Raw genomic sequence first — 17,130 nt, 5'->3', positions numbered from 1 at the left:
ATGAAAAAATTCAAGTTTGCAATCCAATATATTAGGGGTTTGTTAATAATATGTGGCAAAATTATTTTGTCATTACTGAAGAAGTCATTGGCTTAGTCAGTTCAGGATACTGTAACAGATTACATAGACTGGAGTACTTAAATGACAGAAATACATTTCTCACGGTTCTGGAGGCTGTGAAGTCCAAGACCAAGTTGTGGGCAGACCCGGTGTCTGGTGAGAGCTGGCTTCCTGGCTTGCAGATGGCTGTTTCCTCATTGCAGCCTCATATGGTGAAGAGAGAAAAACATCATCTCTGTTGTGTCCGTTTTGAGAAGGCCACTAATCTCATTCACAAAGCTCCATCCTCATGACCTGATTCTTCCCAAAGAATCTTCCCTCACCTCCAAATACCATTACATTGGGAATGTAGGCTCCAACATATGAATTTAGGGGGATACAAACACTCAGTCCCTAGAATTCATCTTGTTGCTGCTTTAGATATTACAACTTTTAAGTTAAAAAGAAAAGAGTTTGATGAGCATTGCAATCAAAGAAATCCATTAGCTGTTTGGCCAAGCAGATTTCTTTATCTCACTTAGCCTGGGCATCACAAGATCCACTGTGCTGGGATGTGGATGTGAGGAATGAATGACAGAGGAGTGATGAAAGGGGCCAAACTCAGCCCAGGAGATAGCCAGCTCCTGGTATGTGGGGATTTTGGAAATTTCTTGGCTATTTTTTGTTGTTTGAAATGGGGTCTTGCTCTGTCACCCGGGCTGAAGTACAGAGGCATGATCATGGCTCACCGCAGCTTCAACTTCCCAGGCTCAGGTGATTCTGCCACCTCAGCCTTCCTAGTAGCTGGAACTACAGGCGCATGCCACCATGCCCAGCTAATGTTTTGTATTTCTTTCTTTCTTTTTTGGCAAGGGGTAGGGGGAGAGATAGGATCTTACTATGTTGCCCAGGCAAGGGTAATTTCTTTCCCTGAAGTTGTCCTACTTCCAACCTGTGGCCCTAGGTCCCAGATGGATTGTAACCAGCTTGTCCGGAGTTCTGAGTAAGCCTTGCAGAGGGAGTATAGAGACCTCAACAAAAACATTTTCTCTGAATAGATAGGTGACTCAGCACTGGACACCAAGAAAGCTGCATTTAGCTGAAAGTCAGTAAGAAACTCAGGACCAGGCCTGGGGCAATCGGCCTCCTATCTGGACCATGGGCTCCTCATTCACAAAGCAAGGGGCTGGGCAGAGGGTTGCCCAGGTGGCTTCCAGCTCTGGCATTCAGTGCCTCTGATTTATAGTTGAGTGAGTTGTCATTTATAGACCAGGAAGGGCGAAATTATCCCCATTAATCTGCTCACAGTTCTGGTGCTTGAGAAGCCACTGGGTCTTGCCACATCTCGAATTAGGTCTAGGCCCTTGGGCTTTTAATTAAAGGGCTTTGTGAGTCAGATGGTTTATGGTCAGATTCAGATCTTCAGGGAGACACAGAGGGAGGTCCTCTGTTCTGTCATCTGCTTGTTTAGAAATCAGCTGCCTCTCTTAGTGTGAGAACTCAGAATCCGGAGTTTTGCAAGGGACTTCCAGGAACGGCTTGTGGTTACACCTCACCCCCCACTTTCGCTGACTCCAGACCCCAGAGGCTGAGGGACAGTAGATATGCTGCCTGCCATTGCCTCTTTCCTTGTGCATGTCTGAGTGGTGCCAGCCTGATCAGATTCTGTTGCAGTTCCCCGTGCTTGCCACAATGTCGGTCGCATTTATTACCCAACGCTGTTTCCGCTTCTGGTGGTTTGTGCTATATGCATTTTCAATCCCAAGTGGTACAGAGAAGAAAAGGATTGTCTTTAAAAAGTGGCTTTGAATGTGTCGAAAGCAAGGTTGCCTGCTGTGTGTTTTTGACAATTGCCTCCCCAGAGGAGCCTTTGAAAACCTCACTTTTTAAAATGCTTCAACTCCTATTAGAAAGTGACTTAAATAAAATTGCTCTTCTGACCATCACTGCTCTGGATGCCAGGCTAGTGATTATTTGTCTAACCTGAGTCTCCAGGGCTGGAACTTCACACCGTGTCTTTTCACTACCCTCCCAGAGGAGGTGAGAGGAGGTGAATAGACACTTGTCAGATTCTTCTGCCTGGTGTCACTGTGGGGGGATGCACACACACTGGAGTATAGGCTTGCTAAAGAGAGACTGCATTGTTATTTCAACTAGACACATTTGCTTTTCCTGCGAATGATTACTGAGCACCTATGATGTTCCCGGCACTATGTTAGGGCAAGAGATCTACCTCATCCTTGCATTGTAAACCTGTAGCATCCGTGGCAATGTTTTACACCACTGCCCTCCCAGGGTTCCTGCAAGCTGACTCCTTTTATTTTCCTTCTGCATGCTGATGTGTTCAAGGTATTTCAATGGGCTACTGTGAGAATATCTCCCCATCAGGATCTCTCAACCTTGGCACTAGTAACATGTTGGGCAAAGTAGGTCTCTGTTAAGGGAGGAGGAGGGGCTTTCCTGTGCGCGGGAGGATGCTTAGCAGCATCCCTGTCCAGTAGCACCACATCTACCTCAGTTGTGACAACCAAAAATGTCTGCAGACATTGCCAAATGTCTCCTCCCTATTTTACATTTACCAAAGTGCTCTTTATGTCTTTTACAGTTAAGGAAACTTAGGACCAGGAAGAAACTTGCCCAAGTCAAACAGTGAGTTGGAGGTAGAGCTTTAGCTACAATTTAAGTCTTGTCTTCCCAACCCAGTGTCCATCTTATGGATCCATTCAGTGGTTTGCTCCTAAATGCTTAATAACCAATTATCTGGGATAAACAAAAGCCAAACAAACTTGCTGGGAGCGTGAGACAATTTCCATGGTGTGAATACTTCCACCATGGCTGGTTTCAAGCTACTTCCATGGCCTCGCTGAATGTGAAGTTGGGAAGGGATCTATACAGTTGGCTCTGGTGAGCTGGTGCCAGCCAGCTCAGAATGCCCCCAGCTCCATGTGTGCTGCTGATCACGTATTAGTCTTGCTCTCCTCTGGACCTTGTTCTGCCACCCCCAGACACATGCACTTATCACTGTGATGTGCTGTGGGGAAAGCAGTCGCCTGGTAAGAGTTTTTGATAACTTCTCTGGATAAACATAAAGCAGTTAGAGTGGAGTTTTCCCTCTCTTCTGTTAAATGAAAGTTTCTTTTCACAGTCTTTCCGTTGAAGGAATTAGAAAAGTCATGGGATAGCTCTGGTCTTAGAGCAGAAATGAAGTTCCCCAGAAGGGGGTCCTGGACAGAATGGTCTCTTGGGCAGGGACTAGGTGCTGTTACTCGCCATCAGATGTGTCTACCGTAGGATGCTTGGGAGGCATCAAAGTGTTGACAGCGGGGGGCTGTTGGATTTTACCATTCTGGAATATAAGAGAAGGGGTGTGGCTGGTGTTTTAGTCCAGACAGCAGCTATGACCACTGGGAGCCTCATTTTCCACACCTGCAAAAGGAGAAATAGTGAACCCCTTCCCACTGTTGGTATAAAGAGTAGATGAACCTCTGCCTGAGTCTCAGATGCCTACTGCCCACTTGGTTGCTTGGTGGATCGGCTGGCTGTCAACAGTGTAAGCTTATCAAGCCGAAAGACTTAGTTGGTCTTGACTTTTTCACCTTGACCGTGACTCAGTGTCATGTGCTCCTAGTCATCCTATCTGTGGTCCAACATTAGCCTGGGAAGCACCTGGGACTGAAGGAAGAACCCTCAGCTAGTTATTCAGCGATCCAGGTTCTCCTCCTGCCTTTGATATCACCTCATTATATAACCTTGGGAAACACTTTGGTGTGACTGGAATGTGGATACTCCCAGGGGAAGGGTAGGAGCGTGGTAGGGCATTTGGACTTTATCATGAAGGTGGTAGGAAATACTTGAAGGGTTTTAAGCAGGGACGACACATCATCAAATGTGTGTTTTGAAAAGTTTTTTCTGCAGAGGACAGGGCCACAGCTCAAGCAGGATCAAACCAGTTAGGGGATTGATGTAACAGTCCTGTCAGAAAGTGATGAGGTAGTTGGGTGCGGTGGCCCATGCCTGTAATCCCAGCACCGTGGGAGGCTGAGGCTGGCAGATAGTTTGAGACCAGCCCTTGGCAACATGGCAAAACCCCTTCTCTACAAAAAAAAAAAAAAGCCAGTGATGGTGACCTGCACCTGTAATCCCAACTATTCGAGGTGGACGTTGCAGTGAGCCGAGATCATGCCACTGAACTCCAGCCTGGGTGACAGAACGAGACCCTGTCTCAAAAATAAATAAATAAATAAAAGTCATGAGACAACTCATAGGCACTAAATGCTGAGTGGCACAGACAGAAAGTTCTATGAGAGTTCAGAAAAGGGAGAGGTCAGTATGGATTGCGGTCTTAGGTCGGTATCAGAGAACACTTCATGGAGGAAGTAAGACTCTGCTGCTGGCCTTGAAGGATGGTAGACAGGGTTGGGGGTGAAAGTCTAGGCTGCAGGGCAGGGCAAGAGAGGACAAAGCTGCAGTAAATCACATTTGGGCTTAAGCTGGGAGTTTACATAAAGGATGGCTCTAATTAGTATGCAGTTGTTTATGGAAGAACTTGTACCCTCAGCTTAGGAATATGGATTTTGTTAGAGGTGGTGGTTCTCACATGGAAACTGCATTTTCCTGTAGTCAGTTTCTGTGGGTATCTTATCCTTATCCATTCTTCTATCCACTGCTCCCCTCACTGGGGTGGGGGGTGTGCACCCCCTCCTGCAGCCCTGTGCTGTTGGGGAAGGCAGAATCCCTTTGCATCGTGGGGACGAATGCAATGCTGAATACTGATCATATGACCCCTGCTTTGCCTCACAGCAGGAAGCCCAGGAACAAGAGCAGCTGTGCTATTGTCTGGAGCACAATTGCCAGTGTTTGTCTGCTGAGGCCAGGGGTGACCCTTGCCAGCATCATAGATAAGCCGGCTCCCAGCTGTTATGGGTGCATTCTCAATCATTCCTCATCCTATGGACTCTGACTCTCTCCGGCTTCCCAAGAATTATGGAAGTTTTTCATTTTCCCTTGTGCCTGCTTTGTGAAAGTGTGTCTGACTCTTCCCACAAAGATGAAGGATGACCAACCTCAGAGTATCCAAATAAAATGAGATTTGTACTTTCTGGGAAGTGTTAGGAAACAGTTTGCTAGAAAATAGTATGAGCGATACATCATTGCCTCTGAGGCTCACATGAGGAAATTGAGGCTCATGGGTGTGTAGTGACTCACCTGAGGTGGCACAGACCGGAATTGGTCAGGTGAAAACTAGAAACCAGGCACCCTCTGAACTTCAGCATATTCCTGTTGGGTTTGAACAGGAGCATTCTATAGAAGGGGCTTCATTGTCAGGGTAGTTTTAGCAGAGGTTTGCCTGATAAGAACATGACTTTCTCAAATGGCAGTGTATATCCTAGGTTAAGCTCTTACAGAAACACTCCGCTGAAGGGCACTTCTAGGCATTGAGAGTCCCAAGACTGTTCAGCCACTGTGCAGAGGGCAAGTCACTTGCCATGTGGAACTGGAACCCAGATCTCCTGCTTCTCAGCCCAGAGTGCTGTGCCTCCTAGCCGGCCTTATGGCATAAGTGGTCTCTACAGAACACCCAACAGAAGCCACCTGACAGTGTCCCTTGTAGATAGTGCTGCAGGCTGGGGCACGGGGAAGCTTTGAGGTGGTCTGTGGGACTCAGGGGGTATTTGCCATGTGACACCATGTGGCCTTTGGGTACATGAGGGCTATAGGTGTTCACAGGATATGCCAGAGCATACCACGATTGCTGGAAACTTGGACAACACATGACTGTAGCCAGACTGACTCTAGATTGTCCTCACTGCAGTATGGCCATGGTACCATTGCTTAGTTTCTCACTCCAAGGCAGCGTTGGCCTAGAACCTCTGTAACATGCCTTTACATCTGATAGTCAAGGTCAGCTTGGCCTCACTCATTTAGGGCAGTAGTATTTGCTGAAATTCAAATAGATACTAAATATTGCACTGGTCACTTTAAATGCTAGGTACCCCTAATGACCCTGGAATGAAGCTGTTATTCTCATTTTGCAGGTAAGGCCACTAAGGCTTAGCTCCAAAGACCTGAGACTGAGGTTCATGATTGTTGGGCTTGAGACCCCAGGCTCTTTCTGAAGCCCCATCCTCCACTAATGCTAACTAAAGCATTTGGGATATCAGCTTACCATCCAGCTACAGATGAAATTTAGAAGCATTAGTATGTGTAAAGCCCTCCACAGTCTAACAACAGCCTCTTTTTCCACTCACTGTATCTCTGTCATCTCTTTCCTTCCACCCCAGCTACTCTGGGCTATTCACTGCCCTCAGAGAAGCTGAAGTTTACAAATTCAACCATCACCTCTTCTCATTTGTGCAGGGCTCTGGCCTAGTTACAATCATTTGTAAAGATGAATGAGACATGACCTCTCCTATTAAGTAACTTTCCACCCAATGGTGGAGATAAAACACGAACACAAATATAATAGCTCATTTGGTTTTCAAAGTAGTCCAAAGAGGCTTGCTGGTATATATCTCCATATGATCTTCATTTAACAGGTGTTGTATCTCAGGATCTGACAGTAGTGACTGACTAAAGGTCACACAGCCCAGCCAAGGCCAAGTTAGGGGTAGACCCAGGTCAAGACTAAGTCAAGGCATCCTCCTGGCTTGCATCACCTGGGAGTGGTCAGGCTCAGACTCAGCCCAGACTGTTGGTTTTCGTCTTATTGCTGCCTTCCTGATGGAGACAAGGCAGGCTGTCAGCTGCTGACATCTCACACCTGCTTAAGGTGTGCCCATTACCCCTCCCTAATGGTGATGCTCCTGTAGTTGGCGCCGTGGATGGGAAGAGGGGAGGTAAATTGCCCCTTTGTCTGGCATCCAATTGTTCTGTTGCTTGGGGTTGTCAGAGAAGAGGAAGCTGGCCTCCTTGGGTTTCTAATGTGTCTCCCACTTCCTCACTCAAAGGAGACCTGGTGTAACTGACATTCTGAAATGCAGTCTGAAGGAGAAGGAACCCACCCCCGCGGTTATGTTCAGGCAGTGCAATGTGAACTCATCGAAAAGCTTGGTGGAGTTTCCTGATTGCTGCAGCCAGTTTGGCAGGTGTTCTCCTGCCCTGAACATGGGTGCACTCACCTTAATGGCTATTCAGGTGTTACAAAGACCACAGAGAGATGTTAAACCACAGCCTTGGGAAATGGGACTAATGTGAGCCCAGGAGTAGAGATCTGAGCTCTTGTTCTGGTTCTGCTACCATTTGCCACTTGCAACTGCCTTCCCCACCCCATGACTCATAAATGCCACCTCTGAGGGTGGCCTGGGTCCTCTCCTTTGCTGTAGAGTACAGTGGTCAGGGCCCAGGTGGGGGTCCCTCAGATGTGAGTCCAAATGCGCACTTCGTTATCTGCTCGCCATTAACCCAGAGCTCATCACTCAGCCTCTCTGAGTGACCGTCCAGTTCCTTATCTGTAAGATGTGGATAATAGGAGCACTGCCATTTCCAGCAAGAGTGGGAAGAGGGCTGGTGGAACATCCAGGTGATGTCTAGACCATGCCTGGCAAACAGTCAATGCTCAGTGAATAAGGGTTGGTATCTTCTGCCCCATCACCATCATCACCGGCGTGTTGGCCTCTGACTGTCTAGTACTGCCTGAGCCACGGCCACTCCCAGTTAGTCACCATCTGGTCTCTGGGCTCCTTCTATGCTGGGCTTCCCACCATGGGAAGGCTGCATGCTGGGTGGCATCAGACAAATCCTTTCCTTCTCTAGGTCTTAAGCATCCCCCAGAATAACATTATAACATATGGTCATAATCACAGCTGTTGTGTGTTGAATGGTAACTGGTAAGAATCTAAGTGCATTCCCTAATTCCCACAACCTGTGCATGTGGCCTAATTTGGAAAAAGGGTCTATTTACCAAAAAATCATCACTTGCAGAAGTCCCCACACAAAACAGGTAAAAAGTATCTCTATTCCTTTTATTGCAGGATGAGGGCCCAGAGCCCTGCCCGTCAGTGCCTCCAAGAGCCCTGCCAGTTTCTAGGGCTGCTAGGAGCTGGCAGGCTTCGCTGGGGCCTCTGAAAATCCCTGGCCTCGAGGTCCTATGATGCTCCATGATTAAACATATGCCAGAAACGGTGTCTTCCGAGAACAGACAAATGCCCTCTGCTTTCTCATTAGCTCTGCACTTTACCTGTATTGATGGGAGAGTTTGTTAAGAGTGACTTCCTGGCTTCAAAAGAACAGCAGATTCTTCCTTCCTCTTGGTCAGAGATTCCTAAGAAGGCAGATTCTTAGGGAAAGAGTAAAACAAAAACAAGCTTTAAATGCCACCTCCTTCCCCACTAGGCCCCGTCAGGGGGAAAGGGAGGATCTCTCACCAGGCTAGAGCTGCTCACCTCCATGCATGATCGGTGCCTGCTGGCAGCAGAAAAAGGCCAGGCCTTGTCTCAGAGATGCGCCTGTCCCCTGAGGACCCCAGGTCTATGTCCTCCCAGTAGACGGCGGTTTCTCCAGGAGGTCCAGTAGTGGTGGCATCTGTACTCCTGTGCTGGTTCCCCATCTGCTTGTCTCAGGCTGTCCTCAATGGGACAGCCACAGAGCCCTCACTCTTGAGGGACTGGCTGCTTATCAGAACAGCTGGGTATTAGGGTTCCGGGCTGCCAGGGCACAAGGAACCCACCAGTCTTTTAAAATACACTGTTTCAGTTAGTGACACCCTGCCTTCTCAAACCACAGCATGACTGCTTTATAACCAAGTGGCATCAGCCTGTTTATCTATAAGGCCAGCAAGCTCCGTGAATTCAGAAGACAGGCAGGTGAACACAGGGAGAGTGAATTTTTGGGAAGGAGTATTTGTGTGGATTGGGAAGCAAGGCATTGCCCAGAAGGGTCCTCTACCAACACGACTGGACATAAAAGTAACCAGCCTGTGGGAGTCTGGATTGTATTCGGGTGACTGCATGTTCTTACATGCCTAGGACCATCCTGGTGTCTGCCTGTTGTCCCAGCAATATTATTAAAAGGGCCCCCTTTCACTCTCAGAGGTATCCTCATTTGGATGATAAACCATTAAATCACCCCAACTGTATGACTGTGTATATAAAAGTGGTTAGCAGCACTTACTGTGGATGTGTAGTGTAGGGAGTATGTGGACGTAAACGCCTGTGCCCATGTGCTCTCACAGCCCAGAAGCTGGCTGTGGGTTAGCACGGCTGCACGGTTGTGGTTAAGTCACTTAACCATTTCACAGCACACACAGCTTTGAGGTGAGATCAGGGGCCTCAGTCCGATAAATGGTGGTTCAGATCCTTCCTCATAGCCTGCTAGCTTTGACCTTTACAGAATTACTTAACTTTCCTCAACTGTAAATTAAGAATAATCATATGGACCTCTCAGAGTTGGTATCATTTTTACATAATCTATATACACATCTAGCATATTTCCTGACAAATCATAACCTGCCAACAAATGGTGGCTGTTGTTGTTGTTATTATTCTAGGACCCTGACTATTTTTGGCTTTAGCTCTTCGTTGTGGAAATGGTGAGAGATGACCCCTGTCTTTCCTGGCTTCCCGGGCTTCATGAGGCTGAAGCCCAGTGGCATCCCCGAAGCCTGGTGTCCTGGGCATGTGTGCACTGCTGGTGCTGGGGATGCAGAAAGGGAACCGCCTGCCTGCCTGCCCAGCTGCTCCATCCCTCTGGGACATAGGAATTGGCTTCCCAAGGCATCATCCCCTCCACCCATCCTGGTGACTCTCCCATCTCAGGCCCTCCCTTCATCCCCTCCCTGGCCCAGCCACTCCCTCCTCCCACAGTGGTGCTGTGTAAACACCAACACCAGGATGTCATTTACTGGTGTTGGCTGACCTTGGTCGGCTGCTACCCAGAGGGGACTAGGTACCAAATTCCTAATTCTGCCTGCACAGCAGCTCTCAGTCTTTCCTGCCTGGAGAGTCTCCTATCTTCCTTCTCTCCTTTTGAAGGAAGGTGTCATCTGTTCCTAGTGTATTTGCTTTGTTCTCTTTCTTTCCACTGTTTGGCTTTGCAGAATTTGAGCCAGACTGCTTAAATTCACACCTTGACTCTATCACTCAAAAGCTAAATCCCATGGACAAGTGACTTAACCATTTTGTGCCTCAGTTACCTCATCTGTAAAAGGGGACAATAATAATGCCTACCTAGTTCGATTGCCATGAGGTTTCAGGGAGTCGCTACATGTACAGCGCTAAACAAAGCCCAACACACGGTAAGTACTTAATCAGTGTTAGCTATTTTTATTATCTAAACACCTGCCCCTTCTGGTTTCTCAGTGTTGGTCTGTGCTGCTGGCATTGAGGGACTCAGTCTAAGCTCTGCTGTTGGTGAACTGTGGGCACAAGCATGCCCCACCCTGGACTTTGTGTCCCTTGACTGCCCACCCTGGAGGGTGGGGACGCGGTCTTTGGGGCCCTTTCGGCCTCTCATAGTGGATATTGCCTTCCCTTCAGTTGTTGTGCCTTGCTTTTCAATTTCCAAAGCCGTTCAGAAGGGGAAGGCAGCAGCCGTTTGAAGCTGTTCCCTAGCCCTCCCCTGAATGGGGTGGGGAGGGACAGGACACAGGGAAAGGTCGCTAGACTGGAAGACAGGAGATGCCTATTTCAGGCCCTAGTTCTGTTTTGAGACTCTGGATAAGGCACCTCCTGTCTCTGATTTCGGCTTCTCCATTTATAAACTGGGGTGATTACCCCTCAGCTTTGTACCACTCTCAAAATGAGCAAAGGTGAAAAGATATGGAAAAGCATTTCACTGGCTGTCAGGTGCTACAGAAGGGCAAACTCCTGATTGTGTTGGGTGATGTGAATCCCCACCAGGCCAAGCACAGGGCATAGCACTGTGGAAATAGCCTGGGCCACCTGTGACTGCTTGGATGGGAGCAAATGCATGCTGGTGTTGCTGGTGATATGTGAGGTTGTGCTGCCTGTGGAGATGCGAGATGAGAGTTTTCAGTTTCTTTTCGCCCCTTGCTCTCTGTTCTCCCTAATGGACACTTGGCCCCGGGGTGACTCACACAGTAAACCATCAGCAATTGCTTCAGAAGGCTTGGAGTCCTCTCAAACATATGCTGACTTTTTGTCGTTCTATGTTTGGTTTGGAGGAGTGGGGCAGATCCCTGGGAGGCCATTAGCTGTGGGACCTGGAGTGAGCCCCTGCCCTTGGAGAGCCTTTGTGGTTGCATCTGTAAGGTGGGAGAAGGTGGGGTGAGGGTGAGAGCTGAGTGGGGGTCCATGTTAACTGAATGCTAGTCCATAGATCAGAGCCAGGTTGGTGACACTAAAACCCTCTCAGAAGATTTTTAACCATACAAGTTTCCTGACCGCTACTCTGGATTGGGTCTGTATTTTTTGTTAGCTTCGTAGATGCATAGCCAGTATGGGGGACCCGCTGGAGTAGGGGGGACCGGTATGTAATGGCTTACCCATGAGGGGCTCTGCATTCCCTACCCCCTGGTGCCCATCAGGGGTCTATGAATAGTATTAGCATTAGTAGAAGTGGTATTCCATTATTAAGTTATTATTAGGGTCATCTCTGTGTGTGGTTGTTCCAAGTTGCCAGGTGACTGTCATTCTTTACAATGTGCATTTGGAGTTGGGGAATTTCTGTAAGCCTCAGTAAGTAAATGGAGTGAACAAAGTGGATAGGAAAACAAGCAGGAGGTGTCTTAGAATCATGATCAGGAGGAAACCCAGTGTTCCGCCTGACTGATCCTCTTAGTTTTGTAGTGGAAGATAGCAGCATTTGTGCTGAACCCAGCTGAGTGAATCCATCCCAGTCATGCACACTGAAAATGGGTTCAATTTTGAGGACATTTGAGGAAAAAAAAAAAAAAAAAAAAAGCAGTGAGGATGGGATAGCTCTCCCTGATACCTGATCACTTTGAGAGCTTTTCTCTTGTTTCCAGATCCTTTTGTGACATGCCTGGCCCCTCAGCCACAGTCAAGAGGTGAGGAACAGGGCCTTACCCCAGAATCCTTCTTTGGAAATTCACCACCTTCCGTGTCTACACCTGAGGTGTGGAAAACAGCCCTGTGCCAGGCTGTGCTCGGTGGTGGGAAATGGAATTTGTGGACCCCAACCCTGAGTTTGGAGGAAGTAAACATCTTTGCCCCACCCTGTTACCATCACAATCCGGTTTCCTAAAATGCAGGGCCCAGCTCCACTAACGTCCACTCAGAAATCACTTTCTCATCAAGCCAAGGACATTTCAGAGTTGCTGTGTTTTCTCTATCATTTCCTTCCCTCCTCCCCCACTTCACTTCCTGTTTTTTCTTCCTCTTTCTCCACCCCCACCCCATCTCTCCTGGCATGTCCCTTGTTGTCTGAGAACAGGAACAAAGCCTTGAGCCAGGGAGCGTTGATAATTGTGACTTCCTGAGGTGCCCTCTTGCTGCTGCCCCTGCTGCTGAGAGCCAGAACCAGCCCAGCCTCTGGGGGCCTGGGAGCCCCAGCTGGGAGCCTGGCAGGAAGTCTTGGACTTTAGACCCCTACTTCCCCCACAAGCCCCACCACCATCCCCCACCCCCGTCAGAAAGAGAATCTAATAAGAATAATCTTTCATGCCCTTACAACAATTTCAGCTTTAAAGAACTGTCTCATGCATTTGAGCTGAAACATTGGAAAAAACAGACAACTCTAGTGTTTGCCCTAGTAACAAACTATATAGTTCAGTTTAGATAGCAAAAAGTAGATTTAGGAGGCATGAGTTTATTTCTGCCTCTGCATCGTATCTCTTTTTGACTCTGCAGATCATCCTAGCTCTTGAAAGATTGGTTTCCTACCTCTTTGGAAAAATGGAATTAATGGTATCTCACTGGGATTTTTTGAGGACAAATTAATAAGAAAGTATATCTATACAATTCTCATGGTATGCCTGAGAGATATTTGCTTAATAAGTGAGAGCTCCCCTCTATTTTCTATGATTTGGTTTTCTGCACAAAGGAGTGGCCATTCAAATGCACAGGAGCCAATAAATGATACTCATGGAAAAAGCAATAAATGATACTCATGGAAAAAGAGTTCATGTCTGTTGCTGTGTTTCTCTGAAACATGGAGGGAAAGAGAGAGAGAGAGAGAGACACGTGGGGCCACATATGCTTCTCGCTGAAGAGCAGCACTCACTCCCCACTGTGTCACTGTGTTCATGGGTCATGGTATTTTATAACAATATTTTTCTAATGAGAAACAGGGAGAACCATCCCAACCACATGCCTGAGGTGGGCTGTTTTACTAATTTAGCTCCCAGGGGTGAAACTACAAAAACAGCAATCTGGAAAAAGTGCCACCTCCCTTTTTCAAAATCTGTTAAACAAAAAATAAAAAGACTTCCCATTCAAGGTCAATGACCACTTGTTTGAGAAGTCAGCCTGACCACATGGCTGCATTTAAAAAATATGTCAAAGGCCAGAGAGTCAGAGACATGTTCCAGTGTGGATTCAACTCCCAAACTGCTGAGTCCCCGAGTGAGGCTGGTTTCTTCTGTGAGCCTCAATCCCCTAATTATAAAATGAAAGAATTAGACAAGACTGTCTCTTAGATGTCCTTCAGGCCTGATAATCTATGATCTTGTGACTCTCTGCACTCCTTAAAAAATATATTGTGACTAGTGGAGAATAGGAAATTGCTTCTCACAGTAACATGACTTGCATTCCCTTTTTAGCAGGGTACCACCATCTTAAGAACAGAAAAGCTACAGGACTCTAGGAGGCCACTGTCCTGATTTGGGAAGTCCAACTTACTTTGGCCAGACAGCAGCTAAGCTGGTTCATCCCATCAGCCTGGATTGGTGAAACTGAATCACAGGAGATATTTCCAGGTAAGAAACAATTGACTTTGGTTATAACGTGTAGCACACTGATAACCATCATTATACCGCAGGAAGTATGTCATATGCATGCTTATGTTATGAAAGACATGAAAGTATTAAGGAAAGGGTTCAAGGCTCTGGGTTCTACAGCTGTATTCTGAGTGGGATCTGTGCTATCTTGAGTCTTTTGAGGGTTAAGGAATGAAAGAGGGTAGCTGAGAATTACATGCAGGGGAAGAACAGAGTCGAGCTGTAGATCTAGGTTCCTTTTTCCTTGCAGAATCATTTAGTGTTCCTTTCTGCCCATGCTAGCCAACTAGATTTAGACAGTAGGAGGAGAGGTCCTTTGGTAGCCAATCTGAGATGGAATTTAGATCCCATGTCAGAGGACGGATTTGCATCCCACCTGCTACAACATCTTTAGAAACAAATTCAGTTCATGAAGTTTCATCCAAGAGCGCTTACAGCAGACAGGCTGCAGCTAACCACTCTCATCACCCGCTTTCCTGACCACCAACGCAATGGCTCTGTCTGCTTATTGCTCTTCTCTCTCCCCTCCTCCGAGTCACTTATGGATCCTTTCCTTCTTATGTGCAAGGAATGTGGCCACATCTACTAGAATGTCTTCATTGGAATTGCACCTGATGTAGGCTGACCTCCCTCCCAGATGACTAAAGTTTGGTCAAGCGTTCAGCTGCCTGGACTGTGGTATATTAACACATCTCCCTTACGCAGGCCCAGCGTAAGGAATCATGGTCAGGAGTCACGAAAAAAATGCCAACACACTGAGATGGACACACATCTTCACTCTTGCACTAGTTTTTGGTGTTATCTTCTGCTATCCTTTGTCTTGAAACTCTTCTTTTTCAGCTAGATACCTTGCCTTTTCTGAAAAACTAAAACCAGAAGCATTTCACGAAGCTAAGCATAGGACAGAAGGTAAGACCAGGTGATATCTAAAGCTTGTTTTGCATTCCCAGGATTGTCTTATCCCAGACTTGTTTCTTATGCCAGACTCTTGTTCTTTGGGGAACATGTTTATCTCATGCCTGCTTCCTTTCTTCCTCTTGTAGTTTCTTTCTCTAGAGTGGTTTCTGAGCTATAGCATAATTCAGAGGAAGGAGAAAAACTTTGCGACTTAGACACACCTGACTTCAGATCTCAGCTGTGCTATGTGTTGGCTCAGTGATTTTGCTTAAATCGCCATTTTAAATCCCCAAGCTTCTGTTTCCCCACCTGTAAGGTAGGGATAGTACACTCCATGTTATAAGCTGGTGTTAAGGATTAAGTGAGATTCACCCATGAGCATGGTTTCTTGCTTACAGGAGACCTCAGCAAATACCATCTCCTTTCCCTACCTACCCATTTTTAGAGCTACTTAAATATAGCTTTGATCCCATATCTAGATTTCATTTGAGCCTTGTGCATAAAATCTAGGACAGGCCTTGTCCACAAATACTGTTAAGCCCCAATGATTTAAAAAGGAGAGAAACTGTTAACAGCCTTTTTATTTCAGAGCTCTTCATCCATAGAAGCCTTTTCTCACCTGGACTTTAGCCAGATTGCCTCTCCAGCCTGGCCATTGGAAGGTTTTCTCTGCCATACCCAAAGTTAGAACTACTACTTTCCTAGCCCTTTGTCCCATGAGGTATTAGCTGAAAACTAATTCCCTCCCAGTGGCTTTTTCCCTTCAGGCTAGCCTACATCCAAGACCAAGAGTAAGAGTCAATTGATTTGGGGCAGTATCCTGGCCTGGCACTCAGCAAGACAGTCAGGGTCCAAGCACATGCTCATTCAGGGCTTTCTTCCTTGCCTGTTAGCTTTTCTCAGGCAGTCATTCATCCAGTCATCCATTCAGTCAATAGATGTTCATGGAACATGAACCATGCAGTGGGTGGCTCTTGCTATCTTGGTGATAGGGATACAGGACAGAACAAAACCAAGTTCCTGTTCTCAAGGAGCTTGCATTGAAGTAGGGTCAAGGGATCATCAACAACTAACAAACATGCATGTATTACATCAGGCAATATTAGTTGCTATGAAAAAAATAAAGCAGAAAAAAATAAAGCTAAGTCAGAGAGCTAGAGAGTTGGGGGAAATGGGCATTACTGTTTTATATACAGTGCCAGGGAATACCTCTGGATAAGGCATTATTTGGGCAGGATCTGGAGAAAGTGAGGGAGCAAGGCTAGAAGGAAGAGCCAGAACTAAATCTCTGAGCAGGTTATGCGCTTGGGCTTTACCCAACCTCGAGTGACAGTAGGATTGGAGCAGAAGGAATGAGGAGCCTGTGGAATCAGGTGACGGCAGAAAGGACTTGGGCGTTTATGTTCTGGCTGGCTTTTCTGGAGATTCTTCTACCTTTTCTTTCTCTTCCCCAGAGCTCTTTCCCAATGTAGTGTTAGTCATTCATTCAAAAACCTTTACTGGGCCCTAGCTACTGGGACTCTGCAGATTAATGAGTCTGGGCCCCATTCTTAGGACTCCATGGCCTGGTGCTATCAAAGCTTCTTGGGGAAGTTGCATCGATAAAGTAGGTTGATGTAAACAGTTGTCTTAATTTGATCATCATGGAGTCAATTTGCTAGAGTAGGAATTTTCCACTGGAACCTCCCACAGGTCACTTTTACCTGTTCTCTTGGAATTTACTTACATGATAGACTATTGGTCTGTCTCGCCTTCGGGGTAGAAGGAGGATCATTCATTCAGCAGATATATGAGTGCCTCTTCTATGTGAGTGCTGCACCAGGCACTGGGGATAAATGAGGACTAGGTCAGCCCCTGCGGTTGAGTTGCTTCTGGCTTTACCAGGAGATGCACTAATGGCTAGACAACACACTTTGATCGGTGTTGCGTTAGGAATGAGTGTTTGGGGAGCTCAGAGGAGGAGTCCCTGACCCAGATTGAGGGGTGGAACCACAGAAGCTTCTTGGGAGCAGGTTGTCTGCACTCAGTCCTGGAGATGAGATGTAGCCAGGCAGGAACCAAGCAAGGAGGTCAAGATGCTTCAGGGAAGGGTGTTAGGAATTTCCAGGCTGGGAGATGGAGATACATAGGCAAGGACTGTGCCTTGGGGAATCCTGTGCACCTTCACCTCCCTCCTGAGACTGTGGAATGTGGAGAGGTGAGTCTGAGAGACCGAGGAACTCACTTAGAGAGGGAGGTGAGGGTATGAATGAGGGATTTTCCAGACCAAGCCAAGTGGTTTGAGTCTGTTTTGAGGACAGCTTGGAGCTGCTCACAGTTTTTAAGCAAAAATGGATGAG

The 17,130-nt window shown here is 47.0% G+C and overlaps 1 protein-coding gene across 3 annotated transcripts in view; it reads left to right on the top strand.

Moving 5' to 3' along the window:
• The window catches only part of FAM49A (family with sequence similarity 49 member A), a 110,686-nt gene that overhangs the window by 27,945 nt on the left and 65,611 nt on the right, over window positions 1-17,130 (top strand). Inside the window, exons 1-2 of one of the 3 annotated variants that reach the window (XM_030799618.1) lie at window positions 11,963-12,004; window positions 13,718-13,873. The gene's annotated coding sequence lies outside the window, so the exon portion shown is untranslated. Of the gene's footprint in view, window positions 1-11,962; window positions 12,005-13,717; window positions 13,874-17,130 lie in introns of those variants that run through there. The other 2 variants (XM_030799617.1, XM_030799619.1) reach the window with 2 other exon arrangements.

The sequence above is a fragment of the Nomascus leucogenys genome, chromosome 19 (genome assembly GCF_006542625.1).
Source record: "Nomascus leucogenys isolate Asia chromosome 19, Asia_NLE_v1, whole genome shotgun sequence".
In the NCBI taxonomy this organism is placed as follows: domain Eukaryota; kingdom Metazoa; phylum Chordata; class Mammalia; order Primates; family Hylobatidae; genus Nomascus; species Nomascus leucogenys.
The sequence above is the reverse complement of the archived record's forward strand: the minus strand, read 5'-3'. Positions and strand labels throughout refer to the sequence as shown.